This window comes from Bos taurus, chromosome 24 (assembly GCF_002263795.3).
Source record: "Bos taurus isolate L1 Dominette 01449 registration number 42190680 breed Hereford chromosome 24, ARS-UCD2.0, whole genome shotgun sequence".
Taxonomy (NCBI): Eukaryota; Metazoa; Chordata; class Mammalia; order Artiodactyla; family Bovidae; genus Bos; species Bos taurus.
Genome location: NC_037351.1, coordinates 37,672,366 through 37,694,064, shown reverse-complemented (window position 1 = coordinate 37,694,064; position 21,699 = coordinate 37,672,366). Strand labels below are relative to the sequence as shown.

The 21,699-nt window shown below is 43.5% G+C and overlaps 1 protein-coding gene and 1 long non-coding RNA gene across 23 annotated transcripts in view; one reads left to right on the top strand and one right to left on the bottom strand.

The window, feature by feature from the left end:
• DLGAP1 (DLG associated protein 1) overlaps positions 1 to 21,699 on the top strand; it is a 782,615-nt gene that overhangs the window by 663,632 nt on the left and 97,284 nt on the right. The gene's annotated exons all lie outside the window — the stretch shown is intronic.
• On the bottom strand, positions 1,611 to 19,862 carry LOC112444210 (uncharacterized). Of its 3 annotated transcripts, none has more exons than XR_003032466.2 (4): positions 14,112 to 19,861; positions 3,349 to 7,585; positions 2,855 to 3,051; positions 1,611 to 2,145 (listed from the first exon to the last, which is right to left on the bottom strand). It is a non-coding gene; the product is annotated as an uncharacterized lncRNA (long non-coding RNA). The 3 variants fall into 3 exon arrangements; XR_009492725.1 differs by having other exon boundaries at positions 3,417 to 7,585; XR_003032465.2 differs by having other exon boundaries at positions 2,855 to 7,585; positions 14,112 to 19,862.

The following is a 21,699-nucleotide window of genomic DNA, read 5'->3' as shown; positions in this document are numbered from 1 at the left end:
GAAAGGAAATCTATGACAAATCTAGACAGAGTATTAAAAAGCAGAGACATCACTTTGCTGACAAAGGTCCATGTAGTCAAAGCTATGGGTTTTTTAGTAGTCATATGTGGATGTGAGAGTAGAACCATAAAGAAGGCTGAGCACTAAAGAACTGATACTTTTGAATTGTGGTGTTGGAGAAGACTCTTGAGAGTCCCTTGGACTGCAAGGAGTTCACACCAGTCAATCCTAAAGGAAATCAACCCTAATATGCATTGGAAGGACTGATGCTAAAGCTGAAGCCCCAGTACTTTGGCCACCTGATACAAAGAACTGACTCATTGGAGAAGATCCTGATGCTTGGAAAGACTGAGAAGAGGACAGCAGAGGATGAAATGGTTAGATAACATCACTGACTTGGTGGACATGAATCTGAGCAAACTCCAGGAGATAGTGGACAGGGGAGCCTGGTGTGCTGCAGTCCATGGATTTACAAACAGCAGACACAACTAAGCGACTCAACAATAAACTGAAATGACATTTTGAGTCTGGAACTGTGTCTAAGCCCAGGGCCCTAGATGAAGCTGTGTCCTAATGCTCTTTTGCTGATGGTTTGGGTAGAGCAGCTTCGTATAAAGAATGTCACTGTGATCACTGAAGAGTGATCCATCTGAGAGGCAAACACAGATCTTTCATTCCAGCTGCAATATTTATACAAGTACAACACTGACTGACTAGGAGGTGAATAAAGCACAACAAAGCTGCATTTCCACTCCCCCCGCTGAAGTTTCCTGAGAAGTAGTCTGAGAAGTTTAAAATATTTTTTCCAAAAAACAAGCCAAAATAACTCCTTTTATTTTGGGTTCCTTTCAGATAGCCTTGCAGATGGTTTGCTGAAATCGTCAGACCAACAAAATCTGTTTGGCTCAAAAAATTAAAATAACCCTACCAAATTATGTGTTTATTTGTAATAAAAAAAACACTGAATTTCTAAAACAAAAACTAAATTTCTTATTTCTATCTATTAAACTTACCCTCACTCTGCATTTTGTGAACCAAACTACAGAAATAATTCCTTAAAGATCCACACATTTTCCCCTGTAGTGCCGAATTCTAGAACCCCAAAATAGAGTGGTATAAATGCTGAGTTCTTCTCTGTTTGCTTTTCTATCAATACATATTCATGTCTTTTCTCTTGACACAAGCCTCCTATCAAAACATCCAAAAGACAGTAAATACTAATACATCCAGGAGGTGCTCTTTCTTCCTCTAATTGCCTGCATCAAGCCAGTTTCCATGACATCAGCTCAGGAACAAACACAGAAAACTCAAGTTAAAAATACTTCCTCTGGGAAAAATAAGTATGACCCAATGGGCCAGTTGGTGGGACAGCTAAAGGGAAGAGGGCTTCCCTAGCAGCTCAGGGGTAGAGGACCCACCTGTTAATGTAGGAGACACTAGTTTGATCCCTGGGTGGAGAAGATTCCCTGAAGAAGAAAATGGCAACCCATTCCAGTATTCTTGCCCGGGAAATCCCATGGACAGAGGAGCCTGGAGGGCTACAGTCCATGGAGTGGCAATAAAGTTAGACATGACTTAGCAACTAAACAAAAGACGGCAAGAGTCCCATGTTCTCACAGAGGTTTTAGTTCAAAGTTGTTTTGAGAAGATTTGAAGAAATAATCGCCTCCTCCCACCCATGGTCTCAGCGCAAAGCCAACTGTGCCAGCCCTTGGGGTCCCTGGTGCCCAGCACACAGCCCCTCGGGTAGGCTGGGCACAACTTCCCCTCATCAACAGGATGTGAGGAGATGCTGCGAGGTGACTCAGCTTCCAAGATCCTAACCGCTGCCACTGCAGTCTTGTTTTTACCTTTTTTTAAAGAATCTGTTCCTGGGTGCTTTATGGCTTTACAAAGCAATCTTAATGTTCCCAGTAGTGTAATTGCCCCCGTATAGCCATGCCTGCTGCTCTGGAAACCGTCAGGATTAGCGTCTCAGCATGGGAAGGCGACTTCAGGAGGAATTTGTCTAATTCAGGGCATATTCGTCGCCACGGAGATTCTCCATTGAGCGCTGCTGGGTGACGTCTCCCCCTGGCGGCTGCTGACGTGCGTGCAGGGGACAGACTTAACCGGCAGCTGAGAGGCCTTCCAGGAAGTTTCGGGCTAAAAAATGTCAAGAAAACAGAGAATTTATCCACATCGAGGGAACTTTCTTTCTGGGGGATGAGGAGGGGCGGGGGGACGGGTGTGAGGCGCGGCTTGTGGGATCTTAGTTACCCAACCAGGGATTGAACCCATGCTGTTTACAATGAAAGCTGCTGCTACTGCTACTGCTAAGTCGCTTCAGTCGTGTCTGACTCTGTGCGACCCCATAGAGGGCAGCCCACCAGGTCCCCCCGTCCCTGGGATTCTCCAGGCAAGAACACTGGAGTGGGTTGCCATTTCCTTCTCCAATGCATGAAAGTGAAAGTGAAGTCGCTCAGTCGTGTCAGACTCTTAGCAACCTCATGGACTGCAGCCTACCAGGCTCCTCGGTCCATGGGATTTTCCAGGCAAGAGTACTGGAGTGGGGTGCCATTGCCTACAATGAAAGCATTGAGTCCTAATCACTGGGGGGAGTGTGTGCCTGTGCTCAGTCCTGTTCAACTCTTTGTGACCTGTGGACTCTAACCCTGCAGGCTCCTCTGTCCATGGAATCTCCCAGGCGAGAATACTGGAATGAGTTGCCATTTCCTCCTCCAGGGGATCTTCCTGACCCAGGGATTCAACCCAGGTCTCCTGAGTCTCCTGCATTGCAGGCAGATTCTTTACCACTGAGCCACCAGGGAAGCCCCCAGGAAACTCATAGGTAAAGGATAATATAAATACATACATCTCAACGTTGATCCGACATCTTGGCACAGGTTGAATATCTGAAACCATCACTTGGAGTAACTCTCTCTCACCCCAGTACTTCTCTGTGATTCTTGATTTCATTATCTTGCATTATCTCTCTCTCCATCCACCTGTCAGATCCTGGCTGAATTATCTCCATTTATCCTACTGAGAAAGATCTGTTTCTCCTCTAGGCTGGAAATAGACCGACACAGATTCAGAAGGAATCTTTTCTGCTCCCAGCCTCACCCCTACACCTTCTCTGCATCAGCCTCTTCTCCCCTCCGGCTCCGCCAGCCAACCCCACCCCAGATTCTCCACAACTCCCAGCCCCTCGGGATCCCCAGCTCAACTCTCTTGCGCAAAATTCATCACATAAATGTGTTTAGAATACTCCTTCTTCCTTCCCCTGCTATTTTCTTTGACTCTGCAGTGTTTATTCTCCTAATCCCTATTATGATTTTAATTTTTTTTTAGAAACAGAGTCCTCACCCATTCATTTGGAGGGAGGGCTTGTTTCATTCAGAGTCCCCAACGCAGGCCCTGCCCAAACTTCTCACCATCAACCAGAACGTCACATGCTGCTGTGGCAGAATGAAGAATAACTCCAGAATGCCTTCATCCTGGAGACTCCTGAGGACAGTGGTTATTTCTCCTTGCTTCATGTAGTGTTTCCCTCCCCCCATGAAATGAGACCATTTGTACATCTAAAAAGTCATGAAAATGAATTATTGTTGTTCAGTCGCTAAGTTGTGTCCAACTCTCTGCGACCTCATTGAACTGCAGCATGCCAGCCTCCCCTGTCCTTCAGTATCTCCCAGAATTTGCTCAGATTCATGTCCATTGAGTCGGTGACGCCATCCAACCATCTCATCCTCTGTCATCCCCTTCTCCTGCCCTCAATCTTTCCCAGCATCATGGTCTTTTCCAATGAATCGGCTCTTCTCATCAGGTGGCCAAAGTATTGGAGGTTCAGCATCAGTCCTTCCAATGAATAGTCACGCTTGATTTCCTTTAGGATTGACTGGTTTGATCCCCTTGCTGTCCAAGGGACTCCCAAGAATCTTCTTCTTTATGGTCCAGCTCTCACATCCGTACATGAAAATAAATAAATGTAATTTTTACAAAGCACAAAAAAATTAAATAGAATAAAATAATAAGCTCTTACATCAGCAAATGCAGGCAGTACCAACACTAAACACCAATCAGCAAAAATGCAAAGACAGAATGTAACCCCAGCATCTTTCTCGACCAATGAATGCTCCCTTTTGTCCTTTCCGAATAAGCATATTTTCAGTAGAGGAAGAAACTTTCGTTTTAAATGTATCAGGACCCTCTGACTTCAGCTATAAAGTCACAGAGGATTCATGGCACTGTGGATAATTACAAACCACAAATTGTACTGAGTCAATTATTCTGAGTTTCTGAGTTTCCCTTTTCTCTCTGTCTAATCCTACTCAGTAAGGAGATAGCCCACTGATCTGACTGATGGACATGTGCTTTGATGATTTTCATATTAGAATAGGTTTTTTCTGACAAGTTTCTGCCTGGCTGTCATATAATTAAATATTTTGCATTTCTTCAACATGCAGATCACCATAGGTGGACAAGAAAAAAATCAAGGGTTAAGAGTAGAATTTGCATTATGTTTGCCTCCTTGAGCTCAACAATGCAAAGAAATAAAGGCTTTTATAGTTAGAAACCCCAAATGCCTGAAGAAAAGCATCAGGCTTTAATGGAGACCTGGGTGCTGCTTTCCTGATAGCCAGGCTACTGACTTTCTTCAAACTGAGCAAAGCCAGGTTGGAAAGATTGAAGGCAAAAGGAAAAGGGGCCAGCAGATGAGATGCTTAGATAGCATCACTGACTCAATGGACATGAATTTGAGCAAACTCTGAGAGACAGTGGAGGACAGGGGAGCCTGGCGTGCTGCAGAACATGGGGTCATGAAGAGGCGTACACAACTTAGCGACTGAACAACAGCAAGGATCAGTAACCTAGATTCCATCTCCACATTGCCGGCAAGCCCGCCTCTTTCGCTTCTTCTGGAACAGGGAGAAGCGAGTTGAATTTCCAGGGACAGAGCTTGATTTCCTAATGGAAAAGTTTATAAAAGGTGGTTGATGAGAGTAATTCAGAGTTAATGTCCATTTCCCCATGAGTGTACCAGGAGACTTCATCACAGAAGAGCACTTGGAAGCTCTAAGTGCTGAGTAGTTAGCAGACAGCTGTCGTATGCAGATCTCTGCTGGATCGTCTGGCCCTGGCTTGTAGAAACAAGGTTGGCTTCCCAGGGCCTGAACCACCGCCAAGATAAACACATGGGGGCAGGTTCTGAGAGACCTTGGAGAGCGAATACTCCTATTCCACTGTCAGCTGGGAGTGAGGGCGGGTGTAGCAGACTCTGATGCCTGGTAAAAGAGTAAATTGCTAATTAAAATGATAAAATTGCTTTTGAACTCTGGAGACCAGGAGAACTTTATAATTGACTCTCATAATGTGCTTTTGGATGCCTAAACACAACTACTGATGATTTGCAGTTGGGAAGGTAGGTGAGGGGAGGGAGTCCATTGCCTTTCATTTTAACAATAAAAATACTCTGAAAATATGTATACAATGGAAAGGATTACTTCTCGACTCTGGTAAGAGGCACTTAACCTTTGATCTTGAACTAAATTCTATTACCAAAGGTAGCTTATAAAGCAGCCAGGAATTTGTTTCCCTTGATATAGTTTTGATGATATGTTAAAATAATTACTAAATTGCTCAGAGTTCTCCTAAGGATAACTCCTTCTGCACTGAGATGAAGTAAAGAAAACATCAACTTGCGCAAATACAGAGAAAGATATGGGCCACCGTTGTGTCATTTTAGGCCTTTTTCCCTTATCTTGTCTTATGTGAAATATTAAACTAATTCCTCAACTCTTTTTAAAAATAGTATTATATGGTAGACTTATGGAATTATTTAAGCCAGTTATTTTATTGTTACAATCATATATGTAAATACAGACCAATAAACTTAAAGATTTTTTTAAAGTTTACTTGCTAAAGCCATACTCACAATACTATAACCTTTCAGAGTAAATTTTGTTCATCCGACTCACATTTTTTCAAAGTAGCCCATTAACTATAGAAGTTGTGTGCCCAAATACAATAGGGTGCTTCCTTTATCAGGAGTGGTCTTCTGTGGGTGCTCTTGAGGATATTAAACCAAACCCTCACATGTGCCTTTGGTCTATACCAAGCCCTGCTGTGTGGCAAGCCAATTTTGTCCCAGTTTTCCTGTTATATTTGCTTCTTCCTGACATTATTAGAAACCAGAGCCACCCTGAGCACCTCTGAACCTTAAGCCTTGGTCTCAGAGAATAGTGACATGAGGTTCAGAGTCTAATTCTGATGGTGGTGTTTAAAGAAACCAAACCACAAATGAGCAAAACTAATAGGAAACTTGAATGGAAAAAAAAATCAAAACTAAAAAACAGACATGATAAGAAAATTTCCTTAAAAAGAAATAATTGAGGAAGAAATGGGAAAACCAAAATATCAATCGCTTGCCTTCTTAAAACTCTCTTCTCTGGACTTCCCTGGTGGGCCAGTGGTTAAGGCTCCAAGCTTCCCACTGCAAGGGGTATGGGTTCAATCCCTGGTGGGGAAACTGAGATCCTGCAAGGCACTTGGCCAAAAAATAAACAAATTTTAAAAATAAAATTTTTTTAAAAACTACAAATTCCTTTATCTAATGTGCTTCTATCAGCCTTCCCTTCCTCTGGGCACATGGGCTACTTCATCCCAGAACCCACACTCAAGGATCCTGGGACTAAAGCAACTATATGCCAATAAAAATTAATATAAAAAAAAAACCAAAAAGATCCTGGGACTAGCAGTCCATTCTAAGCCATTCAAAAACCATGGTGCTTCAGAATCAAGACTAAAGCAACTATATGCCAATAAAAATTAATATAAAAGAAAAAAACAAAAAGATCCTGGGACTAGCAGTCCATTCTAAGCCATTCAAAAACCATGGTGCTTTAGAATCAAGAGCTTCTTGGAATTCCCAGAAGTTTCTCCAAGGCCAAGTAAATCTCTCCTGCCTTAGTACTGCCCACCCAAGTCCCGATGCCTCCCCCAGGATACCACCAATAATCCTAGATGCTTAGGAATTCCACCAAAGGGAGGGGCATCAAGGGACGCTTGTTGGCATTTCTCAAACTGTATTCCAGGATTTCATGAGGTGTTAGGAAAAAAAAAAAATATATATATATATATATTAGCTAAAAAGTCTATAGCTCACTTATGGAGATATGTTTGAATATATAGCAAGCCTTTTAGGAAGTCACAGTGCTTATTACCATATTGAAAATTCCAAGAAACCCTATAGTAAAGCAACCTCTTCAATTCTAATCGATCCAGAAGTTTACAAATTGCTTTCATCACAAAATCTTTTTTTTCCCCCTCAATATCTACTTGTATATGTCTCATAACTGGTCTTCCAAGGCTTACATTTGGGAAGTATTTGAACAACAACTGTGCCATGTTGACCTTCTGTATTTGAGTATGTTCGTGTGGGTCCAAGCCCTAGATACAGGAAAATGTAGCATTATATCCATCAATCATGTTTTGGTTTGCTGAGGTAGGTAGCAAGTCTCAACATATATCAGCTTCCTCTTGAAATGGTTGATTACCTTTTCTTTTCGATGATGATTCGAAGAGGTGGAAAATGATAGGGCCACTAAAAAGGACACAATGCATGTTGTCGGATATACACAGTACTTCAATGATTTTTCAGACAGTTCAGAACATCACCAAAATGGGGCAACCTGACCCTGACTGATGGGGAATCTAAAATAACGTTTCTGAAATCCATCAAAGGTCGAATGGAAAATAGAGCTTATTTGGTAGCTAGGTTTTCCGCTTTGTTGATCTAGCTGATGAAAGGTTTTGTTGTTTGAGGAGCTCAATTATAGTTTGACGTTTGGGAGTAGTTTGGAGCATTTAACCTGAACAGGGAATAAATGAACTTAAATTCTGCCAGAAACCACTAATCCTGCTTTGCAAATAATATAATCGAGCAATAATAATATAAAGACTCTTCAAAGATTCTTTAGCAGCCACTTCATTCAATGCAATAGTCTGCAAAAACACTGCTAAGAGACAGAATCTGGGGGTAGGACCTTAAAATTTTTCTCAAGAGATAGGTATGTGCACATAAATAGTAGGGAATGTGTGAAACCTGGGGCAAAATAGGGAACTGCTAAAGGTGTGCTGGGGCTTCCCAGGTGAAACTAGTGATAAAGAACTCACCTGCCAATGCAGGCGACAGAAGAGAAGCAGGTTCAATCCCTGAGTCGGGAAGATCCCCTGGAGGAGGGCCTGGCGACCCACTCCAGTATTTTGCCTGGAGAATCCCATGGACAGAGGAGCCGGGCGGGCTACAGTCCATAGGGTCGCACAGAGTCAGACACGACTGAAGCGACTTAGCATGCATGCAAAGATGTGCTGGGTGTGAATGAACTGAACCCACAACTTAAAACTGCAGCATTTCTGTAATCTGTTTCTCATAATTACTTCCTTGCACTGGAGTCAATCGTAAAGGGCCTCAGAGAATCTAGAGACCAGAAAGGAAGCTGGATAAGAGAGTTCACAGGCTCACATGTCAATGAAGTCTGTGCAAACATGTGAAGAATCCACAAGGGGTGGAGGATGGGGGCAGTGAGTGCAGTGGGAGTGCAGACTCTCCCAGATGTTTGCACACCATCCCAGGCTACCCCTTAACCCATTCCTTAACTCAACCTGTTTGTCATCTTTAGGTGGAACACATTTCTGTTTCTTTTTGTTTTGTCTTTTTTTATATATATACCTAGAATAAAATGTCTTAAATAGGAGAAAGGCAAATATTACCAACAGCAACATTCTAAAATTTGTTCTAAGATATTGAAGTAGCTTTACATGAAGAGGTATTTCACATTTTTCTTTTTTGCTATGACTTTTCAGAATTACTTCCATCTTTCTCTTAGGTCACCAGGATGCCCCTAGAGTTGCATCTGTTCCATTTCCGACCATTACCTCCCTCTGCTTCCCTTTCCAGTGCTGGATTTCTACTTTGTAGTTCATGCCTCTGTCAGATTTTAAGTCACACAGATTATTCCCTATGAATCAAGAAACGGAGAGTTGATAACTATGAACTACATATATTTTGGATGGACAATAATTGTGTCCTATAATGTGATTAAATTTTAAGTCCATCTTTAAGGTTTGGAATCATTGTACTCCTTAGGAGAGAGCTGCTATTTGTTCAGAATTTCTCTTTTCATATGATAGGTTGGTCATTTGTCTTCTCTGGCCATTTTTATCATCACCTTACATATTTTTGCTTATGGTAATAACATTTGCTCTGCTTATGTGTTTTGGCATTAAGTTTCCAGGTTTTTCTTATGAAAATATTATATATGGTTCTACAAGTCATTTTTTAATTCCTACCGGCACCTTCAATACTCTCAGTATTTCTAAAAGCACCTTTCCATTATAGTGACTTCACATAATTAGTTAATATTCTCAAAGCTAGATATATTTAGACCTCTCTCTCTTTTTTTTTTTGGCCATACCACACAGCTTGTGGGATCTTAATTCCCCCACCAGGGATTGAACCGACTCCCCCCGCACCCTCCTCCCGCCAACCATTGGGCGGCCAGGGAATTCTCTCAGTTCCTCATTTTAAAAAGCAGATGTTCTTCATCATTCTTGATAATTCTAAATTTGGGAGCCAATTTCTTATCAACTCTGAGAAGATCATCACCCTGTTTGTTTAATGTGTAAAGTGTTTAACAATGATTAACAAAGTCCTATAGCAAAGCAAGTCAACCTTTCTATTATGATGTTTTCTATGCTCACATGATTAGTATTATCCTTAATTTTTTAAAACATCTTTCCATTTTATGAAATGAAAATGAGGTAATATAATCAGAAAATCCTCCTAGTTGGGCACCCATCAGCTGAAGCACCCAAAGGTACCCTCGATGTGAAGATTTGAGAGAGGGTGCCTGTGTCAGTTTCCTGTAGCTGCTGTAATAAATTATGAGAAACTTGGTGGCTTAGCTCAAATGTATTACCTCTGAGAGGCTAGAAGTATGAATGGGGGTTCACTGAGCTAAAATCAAGGTGGCAGGCAGGGACACTGAGTACCCTCTGGGGTCTCTGGGGAAGCACCCATTTCTTTCCTTTTTCATCCCTTAGAAGTCACCCATATTCCTTGGCTGGTGGCTCCTTTCTCCATCTTCAGAGGCATCAATGACAGCCAAATCCTCACTCTGCATCACTCGGCCTCTGACCCTCCTGCGTTCCTCTTTTACTTACAAGGACCTTATAATTACATTCCCCCCACACATACCAATAAGGGCTTTTCAAGTGGGGCCATTAGTGGTAAAGAACCCACTTGCCAATGCACGAGAGATAAGAGACTCGGGTTCAGTCCAAGTCGGGTAGAACCTCTGGATAGGGGTATGGCGTTGAATCCCAAGGACAAAGGAGCCTCGTGGGCTACAACCCCTGGGGTCACAGAGTGTCAGACATGACTGTAGCAACTTAGCACACAAGCACGCACAGCCATGAAGCAGGAAAGCATGAATTACCGGTTTAAGAGTAGCTTGGAGAAGGAAATGGCAACCCACCCCAGTACTCTTGCCTGGAAAAATCCCATGGACTGAGAAGCCTGGTAGGCTTCAGTCCACGGGGCCGCAAAGAGTCGGACACGACTGATCGACTTCAGGATTAAGAATTGCTTTCCATGTTTATCAAGCATTTATTGAGCACCTACTATGTGCCACACACTGGGCTGCTCCTGAGGACACAGCAATATCACAGACTCAGGCTCTGCCCCAATTTCAAGGAGCAGATAATCTGAGATTTGGGTTGGGGGAGGGGGTGGTAATGTTTATGGATATAATGGTTTACCTCAGTTACAAGGTGCTATAAAGACAGAAATAAAGGTGTTAAGATTCTAGATCAACTGTGAAGTGTGTGGTCAGGGAAAATTCACTGCCTTTTCCTCAAGGAAGTCTTCCTTGAATTCCCAGGTGAGGGAACAGCAAAGGGCAACGGCCAAGAATGAAAAGAAAAAGTTAACTATTAATGAAAAAGCCAGTGTCACTGGAAGACAGATTAGTAGTAGGGACAGAGAGGATGAGGATGCTCGTGGTCTAAGATAAAGGAAGAAGTAGTGAGGGCCAAATAACCCAGAATGTCGTTCACCATCTGAAAGATTTTGAAAATTCTGTGATGGGAGGCAAGGAAATGGTTTCAAACAAGACTCAAGCAGCTTAGCTGTCTCAGACATTGTTTTTTTGCAGTATGATGGACAGCTAACATGTTAGTTTCAGATATATAGCATAGCAATTCAGTGTTTGTTTATATTGTAGAATTATCACCTCAATAAGTCTAGTCAACTTTTGTCACCATACATAGATATTCTTTTTTGTTTAACTTTTTATTTTGTATTGGGTATAGCCAATTAACAATGTTGTGATAGTTTCAGGTGGATAGTGAAGGGACTCAGCCATACATACATACATACATAGTCTTGATTAAGAATAATAATAACAACATAAAACTAATAGACTGACCTGATCTCAATGTGCTTAGTTATGGAAAAATTAATGTTAGGTGGTTTATAGACCAATAAGCTTTATTCTTGCCTGGAAAATTCCATGGACAGAGGAACTTGGTGGGCTACAGTCCATGAGATCATAAAAGAGTCAGACACAACTGAGAGAACACACGCATGCGTGCACACACACATGCTTCCTTGACAGTTGTCAATTATTAATTTAGGATATGGTTAATATAGGGTGTCCCAGGTGGTGCTAGTGGTAAAGAACCCACCTGCCAATGTGGGTTTGATCCCTGGGTCAGGAATATCCCCTGGAGGAGAGCATGGCAACCCACTCCAGTATTCTTGCCTGGAGAATTCCATGGATAGAAGAGCCTGGCGGGCTACAGTCCATAAGGTCACAAAGAGTCAGACACAATTGAAGCGACTTAGCACGCACACATGGTTAATTAAAGCAGAATTGTCCTATACATTTGGAGACATTGAAATAGAGATGACTTAGAAATATCTCCTAAACCTAACACAATGTTATGCTTGATTGCATTTGTAGAAACTATACCCTTTCGTTTTCACTGTAGGCTTTGAGAATGACAGAATTTTTGCACATCATTTGCCAGATGAAAATGAAAACCTCTAAGACAAATTTGTTTCTGCAGAGTGGCTGTTACATTCACATAAAGATTTAGCTGACAACTAACAAAAAGAATTGGGGGAATAGATGGAAGAAACAGCTGTCCAGGAAGCTATCAGTTGCTAGGTTTGCTTGGAATGCACTGGAATTCCCCAGAAGCCCCATTTTGCTCGCTGATGACAATCTGCCTTTAGAAATCACGTTAGAGACCCAATTTTCTAAGTCTCATCTCCTCCTGAAAAAGAATATACATTTCCAGGCTCCCCCAGGATGCATAATTTTGCACCATTGTTAGTGGTTATTACCACCATTTATCTCTCCAGTAATCCCCCTGGTCCCTTCTGTATAAGTCTGAATATGCCTTGCACACGTTTAAAAATGACATTCTCAGTTACACTTGAGAAGACAGAAGGGTTAGCTAAAATGAACTCACAATGATTATCTTACTCCAACAATTAAAAGTTTTAGCTTTCTTAACAGTATTCGCTGTTTACATCATCATATGTGCAAGGTTATAAAGATGCAGTGCAAGACAAAATAGGTATCTAGCAAGCTTGGAACCCTAGAACTAGTCTGTATGACTTTGTCTTAAAGATTAGGACTGTACGATGAAGAGAATATTTTTGTCTATTAATAACACTTATCTAGAACTTGTATTTGTCAGCCATTGTTCAAAGATGCTCTACAAATACTAACACATCAAATATTACATGGGGCGTTCTATTGCTCATTTATGGTGGACTTAAGTTTGCCACAGCTCTGTAAACTGAGGATATTCTGAAGCAAGGTGCCAAGCTAGTTCTGAGGCACCTTGTAGAGATTTAGCACCCCACTCCAGTACTCTTGCCTGGAAAATCCCATGGACGGAGGAGCCTGGTAGGCGGCAGTCCATGGGGTCGCACAGAGTCGGACACGGAAAGTGAAGACTGAGTGACTTCACTTTCACTTTTCACTTTCATGCATTAGAGAAGGAAATGGCAACCCACTCCAGTGTTCTTGCCTGGAGAATCCCAGGGATGGGGAAGCCTGGTGGGCTGCTGTCTATGGGGTCGCACAGAGTCGGACACAACTGAAGTGACTTAGCAGCAGCAGCAGCAGTACAATATTTGGCCAAAGTCTTATAGGAATGTGTTGGGGAGGAAGTATTTCCCTTCTACCCTATTATGCTCTTTTCTTGGAGGCCTGCAAATTAAACTGACCAAAGACAGATTAGCTGGGGGGAAAAAAACAATTTTATTCAGGTGCCTGTGGGAATTCACAGGAAAATATCACTCAAGGAGGTATTAGTTAGAATTTGAGGCTTATATACCCTCTAACTGGGCTTCCCTGGTGGCTCAGATGATAAAGAATCTGCCTGCAATGCAGGACACCAGGGTTCAATTCCTAGGTCAGGAAGATACCCCGGAGAAGGGAATGGCACTCCACTCCAGTATTCTTGCCTGGAGAATTCCATGGACAGAGGAGCCTGGCAGGCTACAGTCCATGGGGTCACAAAGAGTCAACACCACTGAGCGACTAACACTCATTTTCATGGTCAGGTAACAATGTTTCTGTAAACCTCCACCAAACAAATGTTATTCTCTGTTCTGACAAGAAAGGACACAGTCCCCAGACACAACTTTGCCCTTCGGAGGCCCAGTCCTGGCTGAGAGGAGGCAGAGCTCAGCTGGTGGCTTCCTCAGGGCTGGAGCTTGCCCAGCCACTATATCACTGAGGGAGTCAGAAGCCCAGGACCCATCTAGCCCTCAGGCTCCTCAGGCTGCCTGCACAGCGGGGGCAGGTCCCTCAGACTGTGACCTATACAGGCGGCCACTGCCGTTAGGTCACAGAGGCAGGGCTGGGGGAGAGGTTCACCACTGCCTCAAGGCCTGGGCTCAGCAAGTGGGTGACCCTGGTGAGGGCTCTGGAGCCCTGAAGGACCCAGCCCCCTGGGGCCTGTTCCCTGGGCCCCCAGCTCACCCATTGGCCCAAGGCCAGTGAACTGGTGGGCCCCCAGGGAGAAAGACAGGATCTGCCTCTTACCTGATTCTCCACATGACAGCTACTGCTCCACCAAACTTTGGCTGCATGGGCCACCAACGGTCATCTATTGACAGTTGCTTGTTTGTGGGTAGGGCCAACTGCAGCACTGACCAACGACTGAGCAGGGCCACTAATGGCCACTCACTGACAGTTGGTCACTTGGGGGAGGGGCCCACTGCAGCACTGACCAATGGCTGAGCAAGACCACTAATGGTACCTGTTTGCCTGGTAACAGAGTAGGTGGTGCAGAGCAACTACCTTGAAGCCCTTAGCTGTGCTCTATTACGATTCTGTTACCTAGCATATTACTTTGTATTTGGGGGTTTTAATGATGTCTCAGGGGCTTCCCTGGTGGCTCAAATGGTTAAGAATCTGCCTGCAATGCAGGAGACCTGGGACCGATCCCTGGGTCAGGAAGATCCTCTGGAGAAAGGAATGACTACCCACTCTGGTATTCTTGTCTGGAGAATACCATGGAGAGAGGAGCCTGGTGGGCCAGAGTCCACAAGGGCTGCAAAGAGTAGGACATGAATGATGTCTTATAGAATGGATTTCTTCAACAGTAAGATTTTTTTTTATCTCCCCTTAGCTGCTCATAATGGGAAACTCACGTGGTCCTCCTCAGCAGTAAACACTAGAGATGTTTACCAGCATCAGCCTCATTTTGATCATTGAGGAAACAGACATAGCAAAGTTTAGAGACTTTTCCCAGGTCAAGGGGCTGGTCAGTGACCCAGTCAATATTTGTACCTATTCAGTTTGACTCCAAAATTCCAGCTCTTGGGAATTCCCTGGCAGTCCAGTGGTAAGGACTCCACATTTCCACTGGGTGGGGGAGCTGGGCTCCATCCCTGGTCAGGGGATCCTGCAAGCTTCGGAGGGAGGCCAAAAGCAATAAAGTCACTAGCATGTAATAATTAAAAAAAAAAAAAAATCAAGCTTTTAACAACCATGAATTGTGCCTCTGTTACGAGGGGCTCCTTCCTTGAAATTTTTTTAACTAAATAAAAGCATAATAAATGACTTCAAGGAGCTTTTATGGATTAGTATTAATATGACAATATTATAACCTAAAAAGCAGTCTTGCTAAAAGTATCATCCTCCCCACCCATCCTAATAGAATCTTCAGATCTGATCATTTTCTCTGCCCTAAGGTGACATCTATGTATACATCATACTCAAGTAGAGGCACCCTTGATTCACAGTTCCTATTCCTTTAAATAGACTGCCCCTCAATACCCATAACCTGCCCTAGACCCCAGATCTGTTCATTGTCACTCAGTTCAGGGACAGACAATGGCCTCAGTCAACCTGCCTCCACATCTTCAAGAACATCATTCAGAAACTTTACACTTACTCCTAGAAATGTCTGCCCCAAAGAAACTTGTTATTAAATTGGTGACAATGAATATGCTCATGATCTTTCTAGAGCAGAGGTTCATCGAGGGAAGAAACAGAAGTTTGAATGATTTTTTATAGATTATTAGAGGTAGAGATAGTCTAATCTTAGGTTATTCTAACCATTCTCTTCCATAATTGGACACTGTGCCTGTGCAGTTTCAGGGTGCTTGAGGACCCCCTGTGTCCCATACAAGGACCGCTCTCCTTCCTCCAACTCTGTGGGCATAGTAATAATCAGTTGCTGTTGATTAGGAAATGTAGTTGATCCTTTTGTGAGCAGCATTGTTACATGCAAACAACACACTTTTTGTTGACATATACTGGCTGCCAGGCACCTTGCTAGTCACGGTGAATACAAACAGAAATCAGGTGTAATCCTCAATTTCAAGTTTCTATCAGAGAAAGAAACATGAAGGCAGAGAAAGGTGGGAAAGTTCAGGTTTGTACAAAACAGGGAGCAGATTCCAGGAAAGGTTTTACAACACAGGAGATACTTGAGTTCGTTCTGAAAAAAAAATGGGTGTGAAACAGTCACTCACATGAAAACTTATATAAAAAAAAAAAAGTGGCGGATTATCATCTGATAAATTTCTTTCAAGAGCCACTTGAAAATCTCAGAAGATGCTGCAGAGGGTACAGAAGAAAAGAATCTGAATTTTATTTTTTTATTTAGCTATTTATTTGGCTGCCCTGGTCTTAACTGCAACATGTGGGATCTAGTTCCCTGACCAGGGACCAAACCCCGGCCTCCTGCAATAGGAGCACACAGTCTTAGCCACTGGACCACGAGGGAAGTCCTAAGAATCTGAATTTTAAATTTTCATTCCTTGTCTTGTCAAACCAGGTCTAAGACTGGAAGCAGCCTCCTTGAACGACTTGATTGGCATTCTCTGGGCTTTCAGTGTGACGCTGTAGAACAGCACGCAAACGCCAGGGGGCAATGCGATTTCACCAAAGATCACAGGAAATGCTCCAGATCCTGTTTTGGCTAAGACCCTTCCCAGCATCCTGTTGCAAAGGTGAAATCCCTAATAAAGAGAGTTTCGCTAAGGAGGGGGAAAAACAGTGGAAAAACATCCTTTCTTTGAAAGCTTCCTGAATTGCCATCAAAATTGCCTTTCAGCAATTGCGCACAGCTGAACGTTTTGCAATACTATTTGCAAAAGAATGACTTCAATTTTGTGCTCAATGCAGCTGCCTGATCTTCCCAATCCTCTGCCTAAGGAATGTAAGCAGCCCCCGGCTAGCCGGATTTCACCTCGCTGGGGCTCTAGCGTCCTCAGCCCAACACTGGCCCTCCTCCCCTCGCGCCCACGCGGCGCGTCCGGCTGCCTCCTCCGCGGAGCTGCGGCTCCCTTGAAGGTAATTCCAATCCCGCCTGTGTTTTGTTTCCGGCTCAGCAGCCGCCAGGTGTCTGCCCTCCCTTAACCCCCAAGGATGAGAGATCAAAGGTGTTTCTGCATCTGCCTCCTGCCCAGCTCTTTAATCTGTTACGTGTTCAAAAGGGACAAGTACAGTATTGTGCGCGCAGGGACGGGGATACAAATCAGAACCGGGGACATGGGCGATGTCCCAGAGTTTGTGGACGCGCCCAGATGATTAGGAATATGTCCGTCTACATAGCAGCCCTGCCATTTAGGGAGTGTTTTCTTTTAAATTATATTATGAATAGTATGTGTACATGGAAATCTGATTCAGTTTTCAGTTCTATAGCTCAGTCGTTTCCGACTCTTTGCGACCCCATGGACTGCAGCACGCCAGGCTTCCCTGTCCATCACCAATTCCCAGAGCTTACTCAGACTCATGTCCATCGATTCGGTGATGCCATCCAACCATCTCATCCTCTGTCATCCCCTTCTCCTCTGGCTTTCAATCTTTCCCAGCATCAGGGTCTTTTCCAATGAGTCAGTTCTTCACATCAGGTGGCCAAAGTATTGAAGTTTCAGTTTCAGCATCAGTCCTTCCAATGAATATTCAGGACTGATTTCCTTTTGGATTGACTAGTTGGATCTCCTTGCAATCCAAGGGACTCTCAAGAATCTTCTCCAACAGCACAGTTCAAAAAGCATCAATTCTTCCGCGCTTAGCTTTCTTTATAGTCCAACTCTCACATCCATACATGACCACTGGAAAAACCATAGCCCTCTCTGCTTTTTAATATGCTGTCTAGGTTGGTCATAACTTTTCTTCCAGGGAGCAAGTGTCTTTTAATTTCATGGCTGCAGTCACCATCTGCAATGATTTTGGAGCCCCCAAAAATAAAGTCTGTCACTGTTTCCATTGTTTCCCCACCTATTTGCCATGAAGTGATGGGACCAGATGCCATGATCTTAGTTTTCTGAGTGTTGAGCTTTAAGCCAACCTTTTCACTCTCCTCTTTCACTTTCATCAAGAGGCTTTTTAGTTCTTCTTCGCTTTCTGCCCTAAGTGTAGTGTCATCTGGATGTCTGAGGTTATTGATATTTCTCCTGGCAATCTTGATTCCAGCTTATGCTTCATTCAGTCCAGCATTTTTCATGATGTATTCTGCATATAAGTTAAATAAGCAGGGTGACAATATACAGCTTTGACATACTCCTTTCCAGATTTGGAACCAGTCTGTTTTTCCATGTCCAGTTCTTATTGTTGCTTCTCGACCTGAATAGAGGTTTCTCAGGAGGCAGGTCAGGTGGTGTGACCCATCTCTTTAAGAATTTTCCAGTTTGTTGTGATCCACACAGTCGAAGGCTTTGGCATAGTCAGTAAAACAGAAGTAGATGTTTTTCTGGAATTCTCTAGCTTTTTTGATGATCCAACGGATGTTGGCAATTTATCGGAGCCCTACTAAACCCTCGTTAAAAAAAAAAAATATATATATATATATATTGTAGGTATGCAGCATAGGGAACTCTGCTCAATGTTATGTGCAGCCTGGATAGGAGGAGAGTTTGGGAGAGAATGGATGCATGTATATGTATGGGTGAGTCCGTTTGCCGTCCACCTGAAACTGACAGCATTGTTAATTGGCTATCTTTTGGCGTACTCACTCCTGTCCAACTCTTTGAGACCCTTTGAACTATAGCCCGCCAGGTTCCTCCGTCCAAGGGCTTTTTCAAGCAAGAATACTAGAGTGGATTTCCCTTTCCTCCTCCAGAGGATCTTCCCCACTCAGGAATGGAACCTACGTCTCCTGCATTGCAGGTGGACTCTTTACCAGCTGAACCATTGGGGAACTCCAATAAGAAATAAAAAGAGAAACTGAAGGGAATTCCCTGGCAATCTAGTGGTTAAGACTCAGGGTTTCACTGCTGTGGACCCAGTTTGATCCCTCGTCCAGGAACAAAGATCCCACAAGCTGTGCAGTTCAGCCAACATTAAACAATCAAAAATAAAACTAAAAAAGTATGTTGTACACCAGCCCATTTGAGGACTGCTGTTAAGAGAACTGTACAAGGTGAAGGAAAAGCCTTTTAAAATTATGAAATAGACATTTTAAGGACATTTATAAGGACTTCATTTCACATACAGCAAAAATGACAAAGGACTTAAGGAAAGAGCAGAAGATTTTAAAGAAAGACAGTTTCCAATGGATCCATCTATTTCCCACATGTGCAAGACTCAATAAGTAGGGAAATACATTTAAAAAAAGAAAAAAAACAGTAGACTGCACACTAGATATTCAGAAAATAGTCTTGCAAGCAGAGGTAATAGAAGATATAGAACCTTTAACCCAGACATCAGCCCTCCCATTATTTTTCCGGCCACAGTTTTGGATGAAAGGGTAAAGCAGAGAAGAGCTCACAATCCAGCAAGAAATTATTTCAAAACTTAAATTTAGAAATCATTTAGAAAGTTGAGTTACCATCCTTTCGATTCTCAGGCTGCTGCTGCTGCTACTAAGTCGCTTCATTCGTGTCCGACACTGTGACCCCATAGACCGCAGCCCACGAGGTTCCCCCGTCCCTGGGATTCTCCAGGCAAGAACACTGGAGTAGGTTGCCATTTCCTTCTCCAATGCATGAAAGCGAAAAGTGAAAGGGAAGTCGCTCAGTCGTGTCCGACTCTTTGCAACCACATGGACTGCAGCCTACCAGGCTCCTCCGTCCATGGGATTTTCCAGGCAAGAGTACTGGAGCGGGGTGCCATTGCCTTCTCCGTAGATTCTCAGGAGAGCTCCCCAATTTCCAGCAAAGACATAACTGTGAGAACACTGTCTGTTTTCTTTTCCTCTGCTCTCCTATGCCCACACACGCCCAGAAGCAATCTTCAACTTCCTTTTCTTTGCACAGAGATGACCAAAAGGAACTTCAGCAACTCCATTTGTGCTGAGCTGCTGTCACAGACAGATGTTAAGTCACACTGGGCTTCCCAGGTGGCACTAGTGGTAAAGAACCCGCCTGCCAATGCAGGAGACATAAGAGATGTGGGTTAGATCCTGGGTTGGGAAGATCCCCTGGAGGAAGGCATGGCAACCCACTCCAGTATTCTTGCCTGGAGAATGCCTATGGACGGAAGAGCCAGATGGTCTACAGTCCGTAGGCTCGAGAAGGGTTGGACACGACTAAAGTGACTTAGCTTTCCCCAGCTTTGAATCCAAAAGTCCACAGTGTGTGAGAAAGAACCAGTTCAGTTCAGTCGCTCAGTTGTGTCCGACTCTTTGCGACCCCATGAACCACAGCATGCCAGGCCTCCCTGGCACGAAAACCCATGTCCATCGGTGATGCCATCCAACCATCTCATCCTCTGTCATCCCTTTGTCCTCCCGCCCTCAATCTTTCCCAGCATCAGGGTCTTTTCAAATGAGTCGGCTCTTCGCATGAGGTGGCCAAATTATTGGAGTTTCAGCTTCAACATCAGTCCCTCCAATGAACACCCAGGACTGATCTCCTTTAGGATGGACTGGTTGGATCTCCTTGCAGTCCAAGGGACTCTCAAGAGTCTTCTCCAACACGACAGTTCAAAAGCATCAATTCTTCAGCATTCAGCTTTCTTTATAGTCCAACTCTCACATCCATACATGACTACTGGAAAAACCATAGCCTCGACTAGACGGACCTTTGTTGACAATGTCTCTGCTTTTGAATATGCTACCTAGGTTGGTCATAACTTTCCTTTCAAGGAGTAAGTGTCTTTTAATTTCATGGCTGCAGTCACCATCTGCAGTGATTTTGGAGCCCAGAAAAATAAAGTCAGCCACTGTGTCCACTGTTTCCCCATCCATTTCCCATGAAGTGATGGGACCGGATGCCATAATCTTAGTTTTCTGAATATTGAGCTTTAAGCCAACTTTTTCACTCTCCTCTTTCACTTTCATCAAAAGGCTCTTTAGTTCTTCACTTTCTGCCATAAGGGTGGTGTGATCTGCATATCTGAGGTTATTGATATTTCTCCCAGCAATCTTGATTCCAGCTTGTGCTTCCTCCAGCCCAGTGTTTCTCATGATGTACTCTGCATATAAGTTAAATAAGCATGATGACAATATACAGCCTTGACGTATTCCTTTTCCTATTTGGAACCAGTCTGTTGTTCCATGTCCAGTTCTAACTGTTGCCTCCTGACCTGCATACAGGTTTCTCAAGAGGCAGGTCAGGTAGTCTGGTATTCCCATCTCTTTCAGAATTTTCCACAGTTTATTGTGATCCACACAAAGGCTTTGGCATAGTCAATAAAGCAGAAATAGATGTTTTTCTGGAAATCTCTTGCTTTTTCCATGATCCAGCAGATGTTGGCAATTTGATCTCTGGTTCCTCTGCCTTCTCTAAAACCAGCCTGAACATCTGGAAGTTCACAGTTCACATTTTGCTGAAGCCTGGCTTGGAGAATTTTAAGCATTACTAGCGTGTGAGATGAGTGCTATTGTGCAGTAGTTTGAGCATTCTTTGGCATTGCCTTTCTTTGGGACTAGCATGAAAACTGACCTTTTCCAGTCCTGGGGCCACTGCTGAGTTTTCCACATTTGCTGGCGTATTGAGTGCAGCACTTTCACAGCGTCGTCTTTCAGGAAGAGTAGTGACACAGTCACTGAAGGCGCTGGTGAGGAGCGAGGCCTTACCTGCTGCATCAAGTAATTCTGTTCATCGGCTTAAATATTTATTCAGTGCTTATGTGTAGGCACACTACTGGCCTCTGAAAATCAGTGATGATCAAAGAGGCTTGCTCACAGTCTAGAAGTGGAGGCTGGCATTCATGAAATAATCACAGAGATAAC